General features: G+C 41.9%; 1 protein-coding gene across 1 annotated transcript in view; it reads right to left on the bottom strand.

Moving 5' to 3' along the window:
• Window positions 1-19160, bottom strand: part of TRPC4 (transient receptor potential cation channel subfamily C member 4) — a 233979-nt gene extending 214819 nt beyond the window's left edge. Inside the window, exon 1 of the mRNA XM_090027125.1 lies at window positions 18544-19160. The gene's annotated coding sequence lies outside the window, so the exon portion shown is untranslated. The remainder of the gene's footprint in view (window positions 1-18543) is intronic.
• Window positions 19161-25105: the final 5945 nt, after the last annotated feature.

Here is a 25105-nt window from a genome sequence, read left to right as displayed (position 1 = left end):
ATTATCATATTAATTGTTCACCAGTGCTTCCAGATGCCAGCGTGTGTGGGGTATATTCCTTTTATCCTAAGCCAAATGCTTAGGGCATATAGGCTTTTCCTGTACCTACTTTCCTCTACAGCACCTGTACTTGGACTTCAGAGAAAAAAACAGAGCTTAGGAGAAGGCTGTATATCAATTCATACCATGAGGGCACAAGCAGAGGACACTGAGGAAGCAATGCAGGAAGTGCTTTTTTCTTATTATATCTGGCACATCACAACTACTAAAGCCAGAGACAAATTTCTAAAGAAAGTTCACAAGTTGCATAACGGTAGAGTGCCCTGCTTGCTTTCAGCAACTTTATATGATGGAGGCCATGTGGACTTCATCTAAAGATCAAACACTTTAAGATGTTATTGTTAGGCTTACATGAAATGTGATTAATGATTTGCTATGCTTTCAAGCTAGTGAAATGTTTTTTTCTACATAAAAACCTTGAAAAAAATAATTCTTTGTGGGTAATAAAGGAGAATATAATAGAAGATACAACTCATTCTTGACAAAGCTCCATTTGCTATGGGATTTAGGGTTAGGAAAGGAAAAAAGCAGGTCTTATTAGGTATCTGTCATAAACATAAGCCTCAGAGCTGTTGTAAATCTGAATATCAAGCTGCCTTTAGCTTTAAACAGCCATAGCATCAGCTGGAGAATGGAACTTTCAGTCTGTCCCTAGGCATTTGTAAGTAGCCACTAAGATTAAATTTATGTCTTCTTGGCAGTTTGAGTGGTGTAAATGGTCTATCTACACTGATATCTAGAACTGGAACCAAAACCTCAAACATTCAGAATGTTTATCATGTGTATAATACACAGAACATTAAGAATTTCCAAATGGTATACTGTATTTTGGTGCACACCATGCCAAAGAATGAAATACATGCCTTGTTTTTGAAAGACAGAATGAAGAAATAAAAAAAGATCTTTCCCTAGCAGCAGCTAGGGAGCTGAGCCTGCTCATTGTTCTGCTTCTTGAGAGTCCCAAGAAAATTTTACTTTTGATTTTGGCCAGCTAGCAACAGAAATGTTCTTACCGTATCTTATTTCTGATGTACACTACAATTTCCAGGAGCTGTTACTCTTTTTGGGAAAAGATGCAAGAAAAATATGGGGTGTGTGTGTGACATAACTCTTCCTGATGAGTTATATATGATGTCTGATGTGTTACAGATGAATATTGTAATTGTTTGAGTTCTTGGCATCAGTTCTTGACTCTAGCTAGTGTAATTTGCTCTATTCAAGTTGTGAAAAGGGTCATAAATTTAGCTTTAGTGGCTATCTACCGGTATAGCAGAAAATCGTATACATTTGATACATATGAACAGTCACAAAGCTTCCTCACATGCATGGATGAGCTCTACCTGACTCAAGAGGTCTATGGATTGACAAGAGGTAAAGCACTTCTGGACCTGATACTGGCCAAAGGGGATGATCTAGTCAGCAACCTAAGAAGTGAAGGAAAGCTGGAAGACAGTGACCATGAGCTGATCGCTTTTACTATTCATCGCAAACTGGCAAGTCAGTCAGCAATGCAGAAGTCCTCAATTTTAGGAAAGCTGACTTTGATAAGCTCAGGAGACTTGTTGTCGAGGTCCTAAGGGGTCATGAACCAACAGGGAGGGGAGTCCAAGATGAGAAGTTACTCCTTAAGGGAGTGACCCTGAAAGCACAAGGGATGTTCATGCCATCTTGGAGGAAAGGTAGCAAAAGGGCACAGCAACCCCCTTGGCTCAGCGGGGAACTTGTGGACCTCCTACATCTAAAAAGAGAGGCTTACAAAGGACGGCAGACAGGAATCACCACTAAGGAGGAGTATTTTCCACTGGCCCATACCTGTAGAAAGTGAACCAGGAAAGCCAAGGCTGCAACTGAACTCCAACTGGCTACACATCTTAAGGCCAATAAAAAGTCCTTTTTCAGATATGTGGGGAGTCAGAAGAAAAACAAGGGTAACACTGGACCTCTGGTAAACCAAATGGGATAACTGACAGCTGACACCCAGGAAAAAGCCAACCTGGTTGATGGGTACTTTGTGTCATTTTTTCACCAGCCTAAAGGGACTGCCCTGCCTAACATGATATGGGACAGCCAGGGTAAGGGTGAATTTATACCCAGCATAGGTGTAGACCTTATAAAGGAACACCTTGAGAGGCTGGGCACCTTCAAGTCACCTGGTCCTGACAGCTTGCACCCCAGAGTACTTAAGGAGCTGTCAGACATCATAGCCAGCCACTGGCAAGGAATTCAAGAACTTGAGGTGCTCAGGTGAAGTACATGAAGATTGGAAGAAAGTCAATGTGGTGCCTATCTTCAAGAAAGGGAGGAAAGTACATTCAGGGAACTACAGGCCTATCAGCCTGACCTCAATCCCTGGAAAGATTTTAGAAAACATTATTAAAGAGACTATTCTAGACAAGCTGGCTGATGGCAAAATCCTGAGAAACCAACAGCACAGGTTTGTCGCTGGTATGTCCTGCCTGACCAATCTCATCTCCTTCTATGACGAGGTGACATATCACCTGGACAAGGGAGGAGAGATTGAAGTCATATATCTAGACTTTAAAAAAGCCTTTGCTCTGGTGTCCCATGATCCCTCATGGAAAAATTGGCCAAATGTGGCCTTGGATGGGGAACTGGCTCCAAGGTCAGACCCAGAGAGCGGTAGGCGATGGAAGTGAATGACAATGGTACTCCATGACCAGTGGTGTCCCCCAAGGCTCTGTCCTTGGACCTGTACTGTTTAAAATCTTTATTAATGATGTGGACACTAGTGTCAGGGGCAAACTGACCAAGTTCATTGATGACACCAAACTTTGAGGTAAAGAATCCACATCCAAGGATAGGCTGGCCTTGATAGGCTTAGAAAGTGAGAGGATAAAAACCTGATGATATTCAATACAGAAAAATGCAAGGTACTCCATCTCGGGGAAAAAAACCCCGCAGCACGCTTATAGGCTTGGCAGTGCTACACTCACTAGCACCACGGCTGAAAGGGACTTGGGGATCATAACTGGCCATAAAATGAACATGAGCCACCAATGCTATGTTGCAGCCAGTAAAGCAAGCAAAACTCTGGCTTGCATCTATAGATGCTCCTCAAGCAAATCTCAGGATGTTATCCTCCTGCTGCACGTGGCCTTGGTGAGGCTGCAGCTGGAGTACTGCATCCAGTTCTGGGCTCCACAATTCAAGAAGGATGTGGAGAAGCTTGAGAGAGTGCAGAAAAGAGCCACGCACATGATCAGAGGGAAGAGAACAGGCATTATGAAGAGAGGCTAAGAGGCATGGGACTCTTCAGCCTGGAAAAGTGCAGGCTTGGGGTGACCTGGTGGCAGCTTATAAGTACATAAGGGGTGTGCATCAAGATCTGGGGGAACACCTGTTCACCAGAGCGCCCCAAGGGATGACAAGGTCCAACAGTCACAAACTCCTCCATGACCATTCTAAGCTGGACATAAGGAAAAACTTCTTTACTGTCCGAGCCCCCAAGGCCTGGAATTGACTCCATCCACAGGTGGCGCAACCACCTACTCTGGACTCTTTTAAGAAACATTTGGACGCTTAACTTGCTGGGATCCTTTGATCCTAGCTGACTTCCTGCCTCTGGGGCAGGGGGCTGGACTCGATGATCTTCTGAGGTCTCTTCCAGCCCTAATGTCTATAAAATCTATGAAAATATATAGGTATGTGTAGACATACATTTTTCTCAGTTTGTACAAACATATACATTCAATAAATCATTTTAATAAAGGATATTATATATAGTATATAACACTTGGAAATTCTTAACCCTCTGTTAACCCTTAAGGAGTTTTGCTAGCACATAGAGATTTCTGGGACCAAATTTATTTGTGATCCACTTCCTTTGCACGGATGAATAGGGATCCACTCCGTAAGCAGTGCTGTCTCCAAAAGGCTCTTGAGCATTTTGAAAATACTGTAAACAGGAGAAACTTGGAGAGGTATACCAAAATGTTTGTAGCAATGAAGGAATTTTAGCCAACTTTACTTTTGATTCTGACTTCATTTATAGCAAGAGAAATGTGCATGAATTCTTTTCAAGTGTTAAAACAATGACTATTTTATTTCCATATTTATAAGTAGTCTGTAGCAGGGGTTAGTCTGCTGGGCCACTGGATCTGGCTCATGGAACTGGGGCTTCAATGGCATTTGATGCCTGGGACTGTGTTCATGCCACTCTCCACTGAAGCTGAACAGGGAGACAGCAGCTTTCCCATGCCATGCTGCACTTGAGCAGTGCGGAGAAGCAGCACCAGGGAGAAGCAGCAATTGTAGCTAGGTCCTAGTTCCAGTCTGCCTAAGATACAAGTTAGACCACTCTAGCTTGCTGCCACAAAACATTATTGATGATGGATCTCAAGATACAGACAGCTCACCTAAGTTGGAATAGCTGACATGCAGAAAATCCCCACAATAACTGCCTGTGTGCTCACTCTTACCCTGTGGTATATTTAAGCAAAGATTATACCATTTAACCATACCAGTATAAGTTAAAATAGACCAGCCCTTTCAATGTTGATACAGTTATTATATCAGTATAAAAGTGTTCAGATTGCTTATTCCTATATAGAAAGAGAAATAAGTTATACTGGGATATGGCACATTTATGCCATCTAATAGTATACACATTAGAGATTGCACTGCCAAAATGATTTTGTTTAAAATATTGCCTGAAATAGTTACCACTACAAAAGCTGTGTCTAGACAAGTTTCCAATTCAGAAAAAAAAGATCCTGATTTAAGAAAACCCTTAAGCCTGTACTTAACACCCTTCACTTCAATAGGGCTACTTCTGCACTAAGAATGTGCTTTGTTGAATTGGGACCCGAGAGTTTAGCACCTTGCTTGATTAACAGCTGAATGCACACTGAGCTTAGAAAACGGGGACCCTGAAGATTAAAAACTATAAAAATCAACCAATAATTTTAATAAGCATAGAAACTAACTTGGCACCCAGATCTTTATATAGACCACCCAAGCTGCACTCTTAAATGTTGATCTCATAGCAGTGTTGTCAAACTTCAGAAGCAGTGAAGTAAGTGCTGCTCTTGCTTTGAAAAAAAAAGAGTCTACCTATAAAACTAATTTGAAGATAAAATTTAATGGCAAGCATACTTTTGTCTTTAATTAGGGCAAGGTCCAATTTCTTAAAAAGAGAGATCTATGCATTGCCACAGAAAATTGTTTTATGCAAAGCTGCCCAAGCTTTTGCAGTGCTGGTCCAGGTTGAATTCTTAGGGGAACAGATTATTATGAATAGATCTGACAAAGAGAATAAAGTTTATAGACTAAATACATTTTTAAAATATGAATAAATTACAAGACTTTGGCCCTGACTGCTCCATTTTGCTGACTTAATATCAATGTAACTGCAGTGGTTTCTTTGGAGTGGACAATTATGAGAGAGAGATACATGGACATACACAAAGTGAACACAAGAAAAGAAGTGAGAGAAAGCAAGAGAGAGTGTGTGTGTACATACATATAAACAACTGTTGAATTATGGAATAGAAACAAGAAACTGGTAGACCCTGAAATAATGTTCTACTCTCTATAAAACATTCTTTAATGTTATAATTATTATTTACTGTAGCAAAGAAAATTTCCATCAATATATCAAAATACATATCTTCAGTCCAAATTCATGACAGTATCCCTTAAAGTCCTTAAGCAATTATTTAATTTTGAGCATTTGAGAAAATCCCATAGCCTTCGATGGGACTTCAGTTTGTGCTTAAAGCTAATCATATGCTGATGTGATTTCCTGAATCAAGTCTTTTATTGCAAAAATAGGGGTAGCATTACCCACTTATGAAGTGGGAAATCAATTGTTTTTCATACAGCGCCCTTAAAAGGAAGCATGTATGTTACATAATGGAGTTTTTAATTAGCATCTTTCCTTAAATTTGAAGGGTTTAATAAGGCAAAAACATTTTTTTAAAAATACCTAACAAAATAAATCAAGGGAACACTAATGAAATAATATAACTATAGACTTGCAAGTGTTATGTTCTATCTCTTTATCATGTACCAAACTGCTATAATAATAAGCACTCATGGCAGACCTACAAGCATGTGTCAATTTTCTAGCTATCATCAAGAATTCTCTGTAATATGCACATGAGCAGCCCTAATGTAATTCAGTAGTACTCCTAAAAGATGTCTTAGGCTTTTCAGCAGATGACTTATATATTAGAATAAAGAAATTTGCTATTTTCTCAAGTTGTGGTTTTTTATTTTGTTTTGCTTTGTTTTTCACATACCTTCATTTACTTGCCATATTAGAAACTAGGTTTTGAGTTTTTAGTTTTGACTAGGTGTACAACCCTTTCTACCTAGATTGGAAGACTAGTGTGGAAGAAGCAGAATAAACTATTGGGAAAGGTAGGACTCAGCTGTAATTTTTCTGGACAATTGAGATGTTCTTATAGGTCCAGTAATGGTAATGGTAAATTGGTAATGCCTTGTAGTATGATGGGTGATTTTCCAGATTTACCATCTAACGAGCATCTTGGACATCTTGTTTACCGACTCCTTACTGTACCAATATTGCCCACCCACATAGAGGATAATATGTTCCAACTGCATTCTGTGGTGTTATATGTACCAAAATACAGTATATCATTTGAGAATTATTAAAGCTTTGTGTATTACATACATGAAGAGCATGGAAGTGTTTGAGTTTCTAGTCCCAATTCTAGATACCAGTATGGCCCATTTACACCATTCAAGCTGCCAAGAAGACATAAATTTAATCTTAGTGACTACTTACAAATGCCTAGAGACAGACTGAAAGTTCTCTATTGAAATTAAGGGTCCATATGAAGGCAAGACAGATGAGGTCTATTCCAGAATCTTTGGTGTGTCCCCAAACAGGTAACAGAAAATGGCATTAGAACCCAGGAACTCATGAACTATTTTTGTGGTTCTCAGTAATAAAATAAATAAATGGAACAAATACAAGGCAGAGAATCAGACTATGCTCAGGACTCTTTGCACTGCTAAGAAAAAAAGGAGTTAGATTCTAGCCATTCTGCATGTAGAACTCTTTATTGGTCTGAGCCCATCAGAATCAGCCCCTGAATCTTATGCCCAGAAGCTCCACTCATTTGCAAGGAATGTGTCAGGAGAGAAAGAAGCATGTCATAAGTTTCGCAGAGGCCTTTTCTCTTATAGGTCTTGGGTATGACTGTAAACTGCATCTGACTGGAGGGCCTGGTGGCAACGTGGTGGGGCTACTAGTGGCAGGGTAGCTGCTATAAAATACCACAATGTTGCAACCTCCAGAGTAAGGTGGGTATAGGGCAGTGGCAACACATAGGGGGTGCACACTCGCCACTTAGGTGATGGGCAGGGGGGCAGGTGGGAACATTGGTGCCTCTCCTGCAAGTGCTGGCCGATCACTGTGCTCGCTGCAGCCGCTTTTGGGAGTGGAGCAGCTGCGGCAATCAGCTGGCGCTTGCTTCCAGAAGTGGCAGCAGCCACTCACGGAAGAGACTGCAGCAAGCTCAGCAATCAGCCATTCCAGGATTGCCTGCGGGGGACTCCCCCTCCAGACAACAGGATCACCCGTGGGCCTCCCCCCCTTCCAGTCAGTGGAATTGGTCGTGGGGGGGGCACATGTCCCCCCGACTAAAGCAGCACCGGTCACCCATGGTATAGGGTGCCTCAAAACCCTAGCCCCTACTGCTTTGTGGGTACTCCTTGGTTGGAGAAAGTATAAGGGACGTTCCCTTGACAGAAATGTGCCTTTACTGAGGAGTTAGGTAGCAGCAGTTCTTATCTGTTGCTCTCTGGTAGAACCTAGAACCATTGAGGCCTCCAGCATCTGGACTCAGTCTGGCTTTTGGATTCAGTCTCAGTGGTCTAATGAGGGGATGGTAGGTTTTGGGCTGAAGGTCTTGGTGTGATGGTCACAGGACTCCATACAAACAGGTTCATCAGGCACCTAACTAGACAGATCCTCTGATGAGTACACCATGATCCAGAAGATCAATGGTTGCCTACTATTCTCTTATGCTTGCACTGCACAAGCCACTGAACCTTTGTGGAACATCTGTCAGTGAAATAACTTAAGATGATTTCTCAGTTTCTTTAATTCACACTGAAGCTGGCCTGGCACATGGTCTAAGAGATGTAACTGACAGCTATTTTCCTCTCTTATACCCTGAGTGGAATTCAGGTATAGGAGAGCTATGAGTCCTTAATCAGCAAACTTGTTGGAAGCATCATTGGAGAAGTGGATCTTCAAAAGAATTTAGAGAAGCATTGCACATTAGAGGTTTAGTTACACACAAAGATATTGCAGCAATAAACATACCAAATACTGCAGTGCTTTGATATTGTACAGTATTGCTGGCTTCAGGGCATAAACAAATGTGTTCAAAGTGAAGACTACTAAGTTAAACAGCCATGAATATCGATTTCTATGTAAGTGGAGAGACGAAAATTTAACATTATTAGTACACTGAACTAAATTTCATTTCCTTTAGCAAAGGAAATATTGATTAGTATTAAAATCTGGAATCCTGGATTCTAACCCCTCTTCTGCAAAGAATGATCTTGAGTTCTTCTGAGACACAGTTTCCCTCATGCTAAAAACATAGTCATAAAATATACGTAAGTGTCGTGCACTTTAATTGATTATCCTTGCACTCCAGGGTTTTTTTACTAAAAGATCTTTAAAATTGGGAAATGTAAAAGGCAATGTCTTTGGATGGCCTTTTTTGGTATACATGACTAGCTAGGAGAGACAATTAGACTAGCAGCACTCTTCTATAGATATTGGTTCTGATTTTACATGAAGTCAAAGTATCCCTTCATAAAATATCTAATTAGTGTTTGAAGCCTTCTTGGAGAAAACATATGAGCTTATATTTAAAATATGATAGCATACATAAGGTTTAAGGGTACAATTTTACTATTAAACATGTTCATTTAACACACACACACACACACACACACACACACAGAGGAAACCTAAAGAATTTATGGAGTCTGATACTGCTGGTTGCCTGCAGCTCTGGTCAACCAGAATTATCATACAAAACAAAACAAAAAATATTTCTTATTATTTCAAATAACATTGTTTTAGTAAAAACAAACCTCAGCTAGAATATTTTAGTTCTTCTCCAGCAGAATACAGACAGGGCATAAAAAGCAGTAAGCATTCAAGTTTGTCAAGAGGATTTATTGTGAAATGTTCTTCTAAGAACAAAAACAACTCCACGTGGATGGAGATTAAAACAAGGATACCATTACCTAAGAATTCATGTTCATAGTAATCTAATATTCAGTGGGCTAAAGTAAGTTATAAGAAATACACTCTTGAGAGCATCTGCAAAGACTAACAGTCAGTGAAATAAATTCATATAAAATCTGAGCTAATAATGGGGAAGAGGGGATAAGACAGTTGATGTGGAAAAGTTTCAGACAGTCGGGGTGGGAGGGGAGGAAACCAGAAAAAAAAAATTTAAAACCATACATATTCAGCTGTAATTATTTGGGGGGATTGGTGTTCAGGTTGTGAGAAAAAAAATCAACATTTTTGGATGATACATAACCTATTGATTGGCCCTCTACAGCATGGGGAATGTCACATGCTCTCCTAACATGAGTTTTAACTCAGCCTGAAAGCAGATGACACACTGCTGGCACTCTTCTAGTCTTCTGCATTCAGAACCTTTTGCTTCCAAGGCCAAATCTGTACACAAAGGGTGTTTTCACATACGCAGGTACAGGACTGAGCAAGTGCTCTACAAGACAACAGAACTCTATTATTGTGTATGGACTTCATTTTCCTTTGAAACAGTGTAGAAATCCCCGTCCAAAGCCTTTGAGGATTTGTCAGCAAAAATGCTCTTGTCTCTGTACACAATATGCCCACAAATGAACATTCCACAACTGCTATTGATTCCATTCCTCTATTCCGAATTTAAGAACTGTCTACCTTTTAAGGACATAGTAGTATCTAATCTATGAATAATCAAATATTTGCTTACAAGCAGCAACTTAGTGTATAACAATTCTGTTTCCAGAACAAATTACTAAGCATCTATAATAAATTAAATGTGGAAGAGACTTGAATTGTCTGAGAAGAAACTGGAATTACCACAGTAAAGTTGGTGCTATCTGGTTTAGTACACTTAGATCAGACACTATTCTTCTAATGTGCTAAAGATAATCTGCATGTTAAGGAAGGAACACATTTAAACTGTCATCCCCCAAAGTGGATAATCAATGTTCCTGTTTTCACCAGGAGTGGCAGATGCAATACAGTAAAACAAAGCAACACCCCACCCCCATTCTGTCTTACTCTGAAAAACAAATGGCTGTATATATTGTCCACATCTCATCCAGTGCTTTCACATCATAACCTTTTGAAAATACATCTTGACTAAGTGATGTTTAAGAAGAAACATCAGTTTCCAGCTCAAAACATGTAGTTTCCACCTCAGCAACATCACAACACCTTAGCTATGTGCCATACAGGAGAATAGTAAAACTGATCCCAGCTGCCCAGCTACCTAGAATCCCTTGCATATAAAGGCAGCATCACATCAATGCCACTGCATTGACTGCACAAGAACATACACAATATGCACAATATGTGAATCTGTAGGTCCTCTAGCAGCACTTTCCACCAATTTTAATGTATAGGATGGATGATGCATTGGACAGTTGAACCTATAAAAACCACCCTTGCGCTTATCAAGGGTGATATCAAGCATTTGCTCTTCTTAAGGATGTCTGCTTCAAAAGCTGTAGGTGGTGAAACTAGATTGTATGCAGAGTGGCTGACAACTTGTCAAAAGTGGATATGAAACATGCAACTGGAACTTTATGCAACTTTTGAATTCTTTCCCAGTTGGCACGGTGGCCAGAGCTATGTTCTTTATTAACATTTAGCCAGATGATAATGACCATTTCTCTTAGATGTTGCTATTGAATTCTCAACTGTTCCCATGAAATTAAAGTTGGAGATCACTTGAAATCTACAGCAAGTACAGACTGTGGCCACTTGTCTCCTTAGAAGTACTGAGTACAGACAGTACATGACAGGATTTATCATGGCTTCTTTGCTTCTGGTTGTAATTCAGACTGCTGACCTAGTTCTTTGATCATCTGAATATATTTTCCCCCCAAACAGTCCTGTTATTGTGATGACCAGAACATTGGTGGTACTCTTGTCTCTCTCTTGTCCTCTCTCTGTGGCATATAGAAGAGATTGCAGGTGGTGGGGGAGGTATTGTATGGCTATAATATGTGAAAGAGGCTGGAGTGAATGTTCTTATAGAGTCTTTTGGACATGTAGTTGCCTATGAACAGGGGGGACTGAACTTGATGGCCTAGAAAGTCACTTCTAAATCTAAGTTATGTTCTTTAAAACCCTATATGGTTTTGGTCTAACTTATCTACAAGACCTCATTCCTATTTGTTCCTAGCTACTACCATGATGAGTGGGATGTCTAATGTTTGCATTTACAGACTCCAAATACTATTATTTAGAAGTGGTGGTCCATTTCCCTGAATAGCCACTGACTGCAAAATTGACTACTTGTTGATTTGACAGTTTCTAGGTATATGAGGGTTCACAGACATCTGTCTTCCCAGGCTATTCTATGAGATCAGTGCACATAGTACAAGTCTTATTTTTATTTGCTTCAAGAATACAGACTTTATTAATTTGTCATTCCTATTTCTCATATCTGGAGGGGTGTAACAGGGAGCCTGGAGGTAACAGAGAGCCTGGGGCTCCTGTTACTTTAAGGGAGAAAATGCAGCAGAAGGAGCTCCAGGCAACTAAATTGGGAGTGGGGGTACCTGCAGGAGGAAACAACTGCAGCCTAGGCAGTCAGATACTCATTAAGATAGAGGGACCCACTTAATGCCAGTTAAAAGAGCATCTGACTGAAAGGGGGAAGAGCCGAGGGAACCTAGGGTCCTGAAGCAGAAAGTCAGTATAGCCTTGAACTCTGTCTAGAGGAGCCCTTGCCACATAAGCCAGGTGAAGAGGAGGAAACTGCAGGCATGGCAGGTAATCCCAAGACAGAGAGAGAAAAGGTGGCCTGGCAGTGGTACAATGGTCCGGGGGGCGGGTAGGACACACACACACACACACACACACGCGCGCGCGCGCGCGCGCGACGGCCTTGAGTTAGAGTGATTGCTTGTAAGTTTGTGTTCTAGTTAACTGGAGGTTTGGGTTGGGACTATCAGGGGTGGAGGAAATCCCAGTGGTGCCCAGAGCAGGACAGAGACAGGGCCAAGGGGCCGAGTACTTAGAGTAGGTGAATCAAGAGCTGGAGCCCAGAAGCTAGGTCCAGCACAGAGAACCTGGGCTACACAACTTAGTGAGAGCAAGGGAGCAGAAACTAAAAAGGCTGAGGCCCAAGCAAGGGAGACTGATTGGATGGCAACACCTGCTAGGCAAGGGCATAGCTGCAGGGGTGGTCAGAGGCCACGAAATTATCCCTTGAAGCTATTAGTGCATTGGAGTATATACAGATTGGGAAGGTCCAAACACCTGGGAGCCAGGATGGGGATCACCAGGGCTTGGGAGAAACTTACAGACTAACAGAAGACAAAAGCTCGCTCTGGAACCTGGGGGCAGCCTCCCTTTTCAATAATAACATAGAGGCATGGCAGGTGGGAGAAGAGGAGGGATGCCTTAGAAGCCCAAACAGGACAGGAGCTGCATGGCCAACTGGGGACATCACAGCCACCCCTGGGGCTCAGCACCTGTTAAAGGGAACACTGATTTTTAAAAGTTTTATCTTTGGTGTTACAAAACGGTCCAACTTTTCTCATTTATTCAGTCTTCTGTAAGCTTCTAAGGATGCATAAGGTACATAAACTGTAAGGGTTGGCCAGTTATGAGTTATTAAAGGGCTGGTATGTTTATGAACAGAACATAGTGGTGCTTTTTCTCCTACTTCTTGGGATACCTCTAAAGTATGGTCTGAATAGCCCTCTATGAAAATCGAGTGCAGAATATGTGAGAAAGAAAATTATAATGGGAGGTAAAAGATAGAAGTATGAACAATGGCTGCAATTCCTATAGGGTATAATGGCTATTCAGGAGATAAGAAGAACTGAAATATAAATAACAAGCCTGGCAAATAGTAGATTTTAATTCTCCAGCTCCTCCTCACTCACCCACAAAGAGCCCAATATTCTGCTTTTATGTAACGGGAATCAGCTTAACCTAGTTGATGTGGACTAGAAATCTGCAGGGATAGAGACAGCTGTTGGTTTTGGAGGTGCTCCTTCTGCTAATTCAGAAGATTTGTTATTGGCATTGAAGATATTTGGCTTAAAAGTTGAAATAAAGCTGAAACCTTACAGGATCAAGACTGGACTGTCCCTGACAAGATTAGATCATTAGAACAAATAATTTCTTACAGCACTTTCCATCTTGCACCCAGCAGCACCCGTAAAAGGATTTCATGGGGTGGCAGGATGGGCAGCAGCAGGCAGCAGGTAGTGCACAATGAGAGCATGGCAGCAGGTAGTGCACAGAGCTTGGAGAGGCAGAACAGACTGGGGAGACAGGTTATTTGTTACATGCCTGAAGGAGACATCTGCCCCTGTAGAGGGGGGCAAAAGGTGACAGTGCCCACTGCTACAGAAGCTGGTACTAGGGCAGGGTGGCAGGAGCAGACCCCTTCCAAGTCCTTCTCTTCCTACAATTCCCACCCCCCAGTCTTTCCCTGCTGCTGAGGCTGCTCTTCCAGGGACCTGAATGCTGGGCCATTCCCTGTAGCCTCTCATCAGCTCCAGGAGTATGACAGGCGTGGCAGAAGAGGCTGGGATGAAAAAGCATGTGCCAGTGTCCACCTTCCATCTACCTGCAGCAGAGCAAGCCATTCTGAGCACTGAGTTGGTTGTCACAAGGGCTGCAAGGGGACATTTTAGCACAGCTCCTTCTCCTGCTCCTTCCATATTCCCAGATCTGGTGGTGAAGATGCAGGGAGGGCTGCTGGGATGGAGCTAGCATTTGCCCCCTTTCATAGGATCTTGCATCCCAGGGTGCTGCAGAACCCTGCTTGAGAACCACTGTCATAGACAAGCCATTGCCATAAACAAGTTGTATACAGAAAACTGGTCTCCAGCACACAAGAAACTGCAGAAAGTTCTTGGGCCAACAGTTGAATGGATAAGTCCCTCAAATATTTGAAGATCTAAGTAAAAGTGAAATGATTAAAACCAGAAAAATGTAAGGAGTTCCTTCTTCAAAGTTCCCCTTCAACATGGCTTAGCTTTGAAGAAATATAGAGGTACTCTGTGAAGTTCTTAGCGCACCTTTGGCACTATGTAAGTAAGAAATTATTTCTGGTAAAAACTGGAAAAAGCACTTCAGGAATGTAAACAAAATAAAGTTTGAAAAGGTCCAAAGTTGCAGGGATAAATATGATCTACTACAGTAGGTGTATTAGTTACTTTTCTTTTTATATGCAGCCCACTGAAAATGTTTAATTGCCTTATTATTTTTTGCTGTGCAGAGCAATTACCTCCTATTTTCATGCTTTGCTATCTTGCCAGTTTGAAATTGTATTTGACAGAAAGTTAATATACCTAGAAAGAATTTATGCCAGTATATCTGCTGGCCTATTTGTCCATTTGTTTGCGACAAAGAAGAGTTTGAATTCATTAGCCTTCCTTGACTTGTCTAGAAATAACATTTCTTAATAAGCACTAGGGAACTGACACCATTAATGCTGATGTTGTATAATAGCAATCACTTTCAGTCGGAGGTAAGGATAGTCTGTCTTTCATCTGCCTCAGTGGACCTACAGGTTTTAAAATAGATTTATAAACCATCTTTTGATGCAAAACATAATTACAGTGCCAAAGTTTCATCTCTAAATCAAGTCTTGTTGTTGTGTAATCATTTAAAACCTTACAACTGATAAAGTAGACATATAGTAAATAATCACAAATCTGATTTGACTCCTAAATGAGATCAGCAGATATAACGTATCTCTGACAAATAAATAAATAAAGTCTGATAAATAAAGTCATTACATGTTCTTTCCTGAGGAGAATAATACTGTAAAGGCTTTCTTTTTTCTTGTTCGCTTTGTCTTGATACGTGCTATAATGAAGCCTTTTTCAGCTGCTTCCATATTCTCCTTTCAGGTCTAGTACAAGTCAAGTCTGTTTGTTTAATTCTCATACTGAAAAGAAATATGGTCCCTAAGAGCACAGGCCTTAATATCAGGCAGATGTTGTGCAGGATTTCCCTTGCTGTTTAGTTAGTATATTCAAATCCTGACCTGCTGCACCACTTTCACACCTTCAGGCCTGAAAAGAGGCTGCCAAACTGGAGATCATTCAGGTGATGGAGACAGATCTCCTCAGGTGCTTCATAATCAGGGATCCTGATTTTCTCTGATTTAAAAAAAAATCCCCAATTTCTGGTTAAAAAAAGGGTAACCCCAAATCCACATTTTTCCATGATTTAAATGAAACACTGCTAATATATAGACGTATGAACAGTGGTGCTTCATTTTAAATCATGGAAATATGTGGATTTGGGGTTACTTTTTTTTAACCAAAAGTTGGGGATTTTTTTAAATCAGAGAAAACCAGGATCCCGGTTCATAAGGCATTCAGAATACATTTTGTCACTCAAGAAAGGATTTAAACAACTGTTTCAGGAGGCGAAAGGCTAGTACTTTATCCAACTGTACCATGTTGCTTCCACTATGGGTCCCCTGCAATACATACTTCATAGGTTGGCTCTTGTGGGGAATGATATTACATGCTGATTATATAGGTTGATCAGCCTCATATTTTCACCTTATCATATTCAAAATGAAGGGCAAGATTGGGCGTGTCTATGACCCCCATGGATTTCACCTGTCGGTGTTAATTTCTTTGAAGGAAAATGTACAAAGGAACTGAAAGCCTTCTTTCCGGAGGTTTTTTTTTTAAAGGACTGTGGCTACTAAAAACAAAAATAATGAGCGTGAATGGAGCTGAATTTAAAACTGACATATTTATCTTGTAATTGTCTTTTGAGACAATCCATGGTGTTTGAGAATCTGAGCAAGAAAACAAAAGTAAGAGAAAAGGCTAGGGTCCTACCCTGTAGCCATAACAGGGTTTGCTGGTATTAGATGAAGCTTGTCTATTATAACTTAGTGCCGAAACTAAGTCCCATGCTGAGTTTTGCCTGAATAAGGGTCGGGATGAGGCCCTGGGAGCTACCCATCTTTCTTAGATGTATCAAAGGTGCTTATCATTGTAACGTCTAGCTGATATTCCTTTACAGGAGGCTGTTTGCTCTGGAGGGCAGAGTTAAATTATAGGAAATCTGGATGTTTTGCCTATGTAACTTTGTGTAAATTATCCAAATCTAACCTTTGGATAAATTTATCCTTGGGGATAAATGTGTAGGTGCTAAAATAACTGGAGTGTGTAAATATCTCATTAAGCCAACTCTACTATTGACATTTTATTTTCTATTAAAGTACAGAACCTACAGAACTCATTTTCTATTAAAATTATTCTATGTATACATGCTATATTCTACAAACCGTCTGTGGATGTCTCTCTCTTAATAAAACCAGATGTTAACAACGTATTACACTCTTGTGTGAAAATAGTGTACCTCCCTGTTTATTAGCACTCGTTTACATTTTTGATAAGTGCCTCATAGAAGGAAGCATTTTGAATAATATTGGAAGAGCATTTTCATTAACTTCTAGCACAAAGATGTTTTCATACAACAAGACCTGTAGCTATCTCATTTATGAGGCACATTTTGATAAATATAAAATGTTGGTTGCCATGCTAACGGAGAATCAGTCAGTTGGGTCCAGTGAAACAAAAGAATGTTAGTGACACTGCCTTGCAACAATATAATGCTAACAGAACAGCAAAGCTCTTGCCAACTGCAGTGATTTTTACCAATCTATCCTTTTCTAGTGTATCTTTCGTGGCAGCATTTGTTTAAGGCTCAGAACATCAAGTGCTCCTTTTCAACAGGATTATAACTTCTTATAATATAGCCAAAATATTTGGGGGGTTGAAATTATAAATCCAATGCACAGATGAATCTTTCGGACAGTTTGTTTACCACTGGAGTCATTCAAGGGCTCATTTCAGGAGGTGCATTGGCCATCAACATCACACTTCTCCTTTCCCCAGATTCCTTCTGTCTCCTGTAGACTTGTGCAACAGCAGGAATGAGTAAGGGGGGATTTAAATTTCAATACCCAAGACTTTAGAAATGAAAGCCACAAGATCCTGCCCGGTATTTGGCACAGTCAGCGTGTAGCTCTTCCCAAATCAACTTTCCCGTGCAAAGGTGAGAAACAACATCGAAGGCGACAGGGCACACCGGAAGAGAAAACCTCGCTGCCAGAGAGGGAAAGCCTCAGAGAGAGATCAGAGGAGAGAAGCAGTGTTTCAAGGAAGTAACTCATATTATCCTACAGCAAGTTGTTAGCAAAGGTAATGAGAGAAAAATCACCAGCTTGCAAAGTTGGTGCTTGATGGCAAATGGCTTTCTAATTAACTCCACAATGTGGTCCCCGAGCTTTTAGTTGATAAATGATGATGAGGACAGAAGTCACTTAGCCTTTCCTGCAGGACAATGAGTGTCACTGGACTGACGAATTATCCTTTCTCCAAAGTTCAGTCAGTCTCAGAAAGAACCTGTCACGCCAGCTGCTTTTAAAGACAGCCGGCTGAAATTTCTAGGACAGGGGACTTGAGATATTTCAGCTGAATGCTATGCTTGATCTACACTCTAAGATTATTCTTGGGAGGGGAAGGGGGGCAACCATTTTCCTTCCCATGGATGCCTTGCTGAGAGCTGTCTAATGCAGCACAATCCTCCAAAAAATTAAAAGGGGGCAGAATGGGGTATTTCAATGGCATTCTCCACTCTTAAACAGCCACAGAGAAGCCCCTAAGCTGCAGAAGGACCCTCAGTAGCTGTCATTTTGCCGCCTCCTCTCCCCTAAAGGCATGATAGCCAGCGTAACACCCACGCTAGCTCCCACCCTCTTCCACACACTCCCTCGCCTTTCCTGAAAGCAAATCTCCACGGGTTTACATTAAGCATCGCAGCTCCCAACCCCTGGGAAGTCCATCAGCCATTTCTGAGACGTTTGGGGGGGGGGGGGGAATCTCTCGTTTCCCTCCGGTCCCCCCGCCCCACCCCTTCCCTCCAGTTTCCCCCCAGTTATCCTGCAGGTGTCAGACTTTTGCCAGCAATAACGCCGAAGGATGGCACTTTCAACGATTTGCCATAAAAGCCCACGCTTCTTATATATTAAAAAAAAGGCACCTTCATGCAGTTGAAAGCGGGGTCCAGGAGGGTGCGAAAAACCAACGAAACCCTGCAAGACAAATGCTACCCCTTGATCTGTGCCGAAGTTGGAGGATTCCTCCCCCTCGGTGCCTTCTCCTAGGAGTGAAAGCAAAGGTAGGGGAAGGGAAATCTGCCGAAGTTGGGCGACAACTTACTTGGTTTAGATGCACGCGTCGCTAGCCGGCGGGGATCTGTCTTCCCTCCAGCTGTTAGCAGATCACATTCTCTCGGGGGTGAGCCCTGGGCAATTCCCTGCGCAAATTAAATCCACTGCGGGTCGCTCCGTGCTCGCCCGGGTGGCCCATCTCGACTTTCTCCTCGTCATGTCTCACAGGCAGCGCCGCGCGCCCGGCCGCCCGCCGCCGCCGCCGCCGAGTGCCCGCTTCTGCGCCCGCCCGCGCCGGCTGCCCGGCAATCCCATGCCCAGGGCGAGAAGCAGCGAGTGCGGCTGGGGCGCAGCCCGCGGGGATCAATCCATCGCTCCCGCGGTCAAGCGACCCCTCCCCGCAGGCGGGCGGCTGAAGTTGGGGCGTCCCTCGCCGGCGCGAGCTCTCCTCGTGCGGGCGGGCGCGCGGGCGGGCACGGCCCGCGCTGGGCGGCAGCGCCTGGGGGCTTCCCGCGCTGCCTGGCGCGCGCCCTCGCCGGCCGCTCGCGCTGTGTGGCTGAGCTGCTTCTCTCGCCCGCTTTATTTATTATTTCCTTTTTTTGGTGGTGCTGGGGAGGTGGGAAGAGGGGGGCATGGTCAATACCTAGGAGCGCCACCTTCAGGGGATTGAAGTCCCCACCCAGAGCCTTCTGCAGCTCCTCTTCCCTTCCCCTGCAAGTCCTTCGCGGGGGGGCGGGGGGGGAGGTTGTCCTGATCTCGTCCCCCTTCCCTAGCAAAGGCTTGGAGGTGGCTTTTTAGAGCTCTCTTGCTCCCAAACGTTCAGCACCGTGCGGGTGAGTGTGCGCGCCCAGGGTGGGCAGGCCTGCCCCGGACAGCTGGCAAGCAAACGGGTGGCTATAGAAAACCAGCAGTTACTATATAAATACAATACAATATAATAATATACAATACAACATAATATAAAGGACTGGTGAATGTCTACAGTATACATATAATGTTTCTATATATCATGTAAATTGGTAGTATAATGATATCACTATATATACGTTGGTCAATACAGTACATAATATAACAATGTTATATGTAATCTAATGTTATCTATTTAAAAATATGTGTGTGTGTATATATATACACATATATATAGTATTATTATTGTATTATATATTAACCAGTCTACTACAGTAGGTGTATTAGTTACTTTTCTTTTTGTATGCAGACACACGCCTTATATTATACTGTATTGCATATATATACTTACCAGTCCCCTTCCCACTGCTGTTTTTCCTGGCACAGCTGAAAAGCATAGCCACATGTTTGTCCAGGTATGACTTCCCACCGTGGTCACACGCACACATAGGCATGTGCACACACACACTTCAGAGCAAGGGAGATCTAAAAAGCCATCTTTGAGCCTTTGGTAAGGAAGGATAAGAATTCTTTGATGATTTATATAGTATATAAATATATGTGTGTGTTTATATATAGTTTATATACATATAGTTTATATATATATATATTTGCACACACACACATATACATATATACATACAGCCATTTATATAAAGAAGAACAGCCCATTGATCTACTTAATCAAATGATGAAGAAAAAGAAAGTTATTCCTGTAATGGACAAAGATCTAAAAGACCTGGTGCACCTGGTTCCATTCTGTCCCTCTGATCACCCACCTGCTTGACACCAAAGTTTCAAAGAATGACTTTTTGCACCTGGTATATGTTACATTCATTCCTTCTGCACAGAGGAAAAGAAAAGTCTGCCAGCCATGCCGAGGCACTACAGTGTTTTGCCCTGTGGAAGTGCAATGTTGTTTCAGTGTAGTTCTTTCCCTTTTGTACTAACTCCCTGCGTAGTTATCTGCTTTCCAAACTGTTTGTGAAGCTTCTTGGTCCACATGATCTTAAAGGCAGTGTATGATCAGCTTCAGTACGGACTGGGCTGTTCTCTTTTAATGGAAGAACTGTCACTTATCCAGGGAAATTCTGTCTGATACCTACTGGAATCGGAGTTCATTCTCATACTCCATGCAAAATGGTCATTTCCTTTCTTTCTTTCTTTTATAGCTAATCACAGTGCTTTTTAACACGAGGTTGAAATTGTTAGGAAGGAGACACAATGCTCAGAATCTAGAAATCTCTTGACTTTTTAGCCCTGAAAACAAGGGAGAGATGATGATGAAAATAATGCAGGCTGCTGTATGCTGCAACTATTTTAACACCAAGGCATAGGAGTCTTAGATAAGTGATAAAAGCCTCAGCGTTTGTTTGGGTTACTAAGCTTGTATGCCCAGCCTTAACTTCATCCTAGCCTCTGTGCTTAAATCAGATCACAGTGATTCTGAACTGCTGCAACCAAAAATCATCAATGCAATACAACTCTTATTCTTTCTTTTTATTTTTTTTCTTTGATTCACTAAAGGTGTTTGGTAAATTCTCAAGTAGTCCAGACAGAAATTAAGTGTGTGACTGTGTGTGTACACATGTGCATGTGCTCATGCATGCACGTGTAATTCATCAGTCAGCAAATAAAAACCTGCCTTTCCATCAAATATATACAGGATTTTAGTTTCCAAACAGATCCAGGAGTGGCTCCATGGACAACGCTTTAAGAAGCCAAGTCTTTCATTTTGCCTTAGCAGATCCATTTTGATTCACTGTGTTTTTTTGGACAAAGCTTGCAGCTATGTGTGTTATAACAGTGATGAAGTTCTTTTAAAGGAGAAAGACTGACCAACCAGCCAGCCAACACTTCTGGGAAGTGTTCAAGGAGCATAATGACATAAAGCAGTAACTTGCAGAAGCAATTCAGGAGAAGCAGAATGTCAAGGGCTTGGGTTAGCTTGTATTTATTTTTTTTAAGGGTCTTGTTTAGTTTCACTAATTACCTTATTCAAAGGCATTTGCTTAAACATACTTGAAGCCATTCTTCCAGTCAAGGTTTGTTACGTGCACACTAGTTTATAGAAGGCAGATGATATTAACAAAAGATGAATCCTGTTGTATTACTAATACCCAATGCCATGCAGTATTAGAGAGATGGACGTAAGAGTGGAAGGAGCCTCTCAGAGCATCATATATTGTATCTTTTACAATTAAAGAGAAAAACAGTGGCATGCCCAAGCAGATGTGAGTGGATGCCCTACTATGTTTCACTTAGAGCTAGGTGGATGATATGGTTATTACTCTAAGGAACAGAACAGACTGGTTGTCTGCAGATGCAGCCCTTAACTGAAAACAAGAGAGGTGATGCTGCAGCTAGTCCCAGCTGCTGTCTCTACTTGTTGCCAATAACCACCTCACCTAGCAGCATCTTATGGCTCTTTTTGTCTCAGATTTTGATTGTCCAGCCTTTGACAATGAGCTATCCACATGGATTCTGTCAAAAGAAAGGATGGGAGTGGAGGAAAGGAAGGGGGAATTGTAACAGCTATTTTAAAATATATATTATTAAAAAAAGCACATTTCAGCATCTTGTCCTACGTAATATGCTGCCAATGGTGGCTCTTTGCAAAGGTACTACATCTCAGAAGGCCAGGAGAGGAAGGGGAAATGATGAGGTTTCTGTATGACATTCAGTGATCAGACCATCCTTAGGACCAGACCACACCAGTGGCGATGTGTAGGGGTGCACATGCACCCCTTGAAAGTGCTGGTTTACCCTCTGACAGCCAGTGTTCCTGGCTTAGGTGATGGGCAAGGGGGAGGGGCATGTGGGAGCACTGGTGTCCCCCCTGAGAGCATCAGCCGGGGATGGTCGCACCAGGAGAAGCGCTGCTGGCACTTTCAGGCACACCCTGGCCTTTCTGGGTAGGTGTGATCAGTGGTGCCCCTCCCCCCCACCTAGTTGCTGACTGGTTGCTGCAGGGGAGAAAGTACTGCCCCGACTCAGGAGGCACCAGTGGCCTGTGGGCCACACAGTGATAAAAATGCCTGTGCAGCTCTGCTTCTTCCCTTCTCTTATTGCTAGCACTATATCTGAACTAGACTACAGATGACAGAGTTACTAACTTTCATTACAGATGCTCTCTTAAACACCTGAGCAAACACAGGGCTCTAGAGAAGTGATATGAAGTTGCAGATGTTACATGAGCACAGTAATACTGCCTCTGCCCTGCCTTACTTCAACATAATAATGGAAAGGGTAAGAACAATACCTATTATTCCAAATTTAGTCATGGGTCTACTGAAGCTAAAAAGATGATATCTGGGCATGTCTACACATGCATTCATGCCAGCTTAAGTTTAAAGTGCAGTAAATTACTGAGCAGTAAGAAGGAATAAGTCAACATCTACACATACAGGTATTACAGCGCATTAATCCGGTGTGTGGTCTGACTTGGACTAAAGTTAGTCCCAAGTCAGTCCACACACTGTTACTGTGCAGTAAGGTGTCTACACATGTGTTACCACATGGTAACTAATCAGGCATAAATCTGATGCCTCCTCAAGGTGGCACAAGTCACCATATTTACTGCACAGTATGGGCATGCACATGTAGACGTATACCTGTACTGTGCAGTAATTTCGGTACTGTGTAGTAAATGTGCATTTGAGGCATACCCTCTGCGTACCTTCAGACTGAATTTGACCCATTAGTTCTAATATATGCATACATACATGCAAAGAAAAAATGGTGGAAGGGAACTGAGACATACAGAGAGACATTAAAAAGAGGTATTCCAATACAAAGACAGTCTGAGATGAAGCGAGGAGAAAAAATAACTTAATTGGATTAATTTTAACAACCCTTTCAGTGGTAGGACACTGACAGCCCTTGTCACATATGTCTAGGTGCCAGTTGTTTCATTAGCAGCAAGTGCTGTGGCTGTTAGATATAGGCAGATCCAGGATTTTGTAAAAAGGGGGGCAAGGGGTGTACCTCTGTTACCTGCTTCTCCCCGCACCGCTTGGACAGGCAGACCATGCCATGGGAGTAGCAGCCAGGGACTTTTTTAAGCCCCCAAATCAAGTAAGAATCCCTCCTCTCCCCCCACTCTTGGCACCCTCTCCTTTCCTCTCCATGCTAAGTGGTACCTCCCCTCCCCTTTTCTCCTGCACACCACTGCCATGGTCCCCAGCTGACTCAGGGTGGAGGGAGCTCCAGTGCTGCTCCTACTCTGCTTCAGTGGGATGCACAAGTAACTAGGATCAGATGGGAACAGCAGCAGTGACTGAGTGAGAAAGAGGGGACATGCCTCTGACGGGGAAAGGAAATGGGGGATTTTATCTGCTTCAAGGACTTAAAAAAAGCCCTCAGCTGCTGTTTCTATGGTGCGGTCCAAAAGGGGTGCGACTTTATCACTCCACCCCCTTGGATCTGCCCATGCTGGCAGACAGAGGCATGGAAAAAAGTATTACCAAGCTTCCTGAAAAGTCAGTATTACATGATAAAATACTAGAGTTCATGTGGTACGAAGCTTCTTATACCTACATCTTATGAACTCCTGGTATCACACCAAACTGATATATGACATTCTTTTTCCAGTTCTAATTGCTGCACTGCATAAACCACCTCAAAACACGTAGGATCACAGAAAATTAGCATCAGAAGGGACCTCAGGAGGTCATCTAGTCTGACCCCCTGCTCAGAGAGGATTGTCTCCAACTATATCATCCCAGCCAAGACTTTGTCTAGCTGGGTCTTAAAAACTTCATACTAAGATAGCAGTTACCAATTACCTCCAGTACAGCTGGCCTGGTTTGATTTCAGGTATGTGAAATACCATCCAAACTATTTATTTTTGCAGGAAGGATCTTAAATCTATGTTAGTCCTAGAGAGATGTCCCCAAATTTATTTCATAGATTAATAAACAAGCAAAAATAAAGGGTAATGATAGTTTGTAGTTGCATACATATGCCGGTATAAATGAGCATAGCTCTACTGAAGTCAATAGAACTACAAAATTGCTTATTTCCATTATTTTACATATATGTAAAGAGAGGCACAGAAACACTAACCCTAGATTTACCTACTACCAGGTGGGAAGTCGCTCAGAACAAAGCTCAGTTTTGAGTCCCAATTCGGCATATTAACATCAAGCTATCCTGACTCCTTGTGTCAATAAACACTTTTCTTACAAAAGGTATGAAAGTTAAAGGATTATAATATGAAATTCTCACTAAGATGGAGATTTACTACATTAGAAAATGCATTAGAAAGGCGCTTACAAGAATTATTTGAAAAGATATCTATTTAGCCAATTCAGAATAAATGTATTTTTAACTTTTATTGGTAGGGGATCATGGAGGAATGTTTCCTCAGAGGCCTATTGTTTCCATACAGTTTTAAACATGCTTATAGATCTATTACTATTATGCAGCATAATATGAAATGCAAAATAATATGAAATACAATACTGTACCTAATTGCAGTGCAGAATTTTTCTACATTTATTTTGGAGACTAAATTGTTACATAGAATAGAGATTAACATTTCTGTTCTTTATTACTCTAATTTATGACATTCATAACAGGTTCATTCCATTAGTTCTATTGTTACAGGCCTTGCATTTCCTTCAACCATGGCACATTCTACCAGGGGTAAATTGCTCTAGCCAGCCCACGCCCGACACTCCATACTATTAAATCTCTCTCCT

The sequence above is a fragment of the Crocodylus siamensis genome, chromosome 1 (assembly GCF_052110815.1).
Source record: "Crocodylus siamensis isolate JL-2025a chromosome 1, ASM5211081v1, whole genome shotgun sequence".
Classification (NCBI taxonomy): Eukaryota; Metazoa; Chordata; order Crocodylia; family Crocodylidae; genus Crocodylus; species Crocodylus siamensis.
This window is presented reverse-complemented; position numbering and strand designations above follow the sequence as displayed.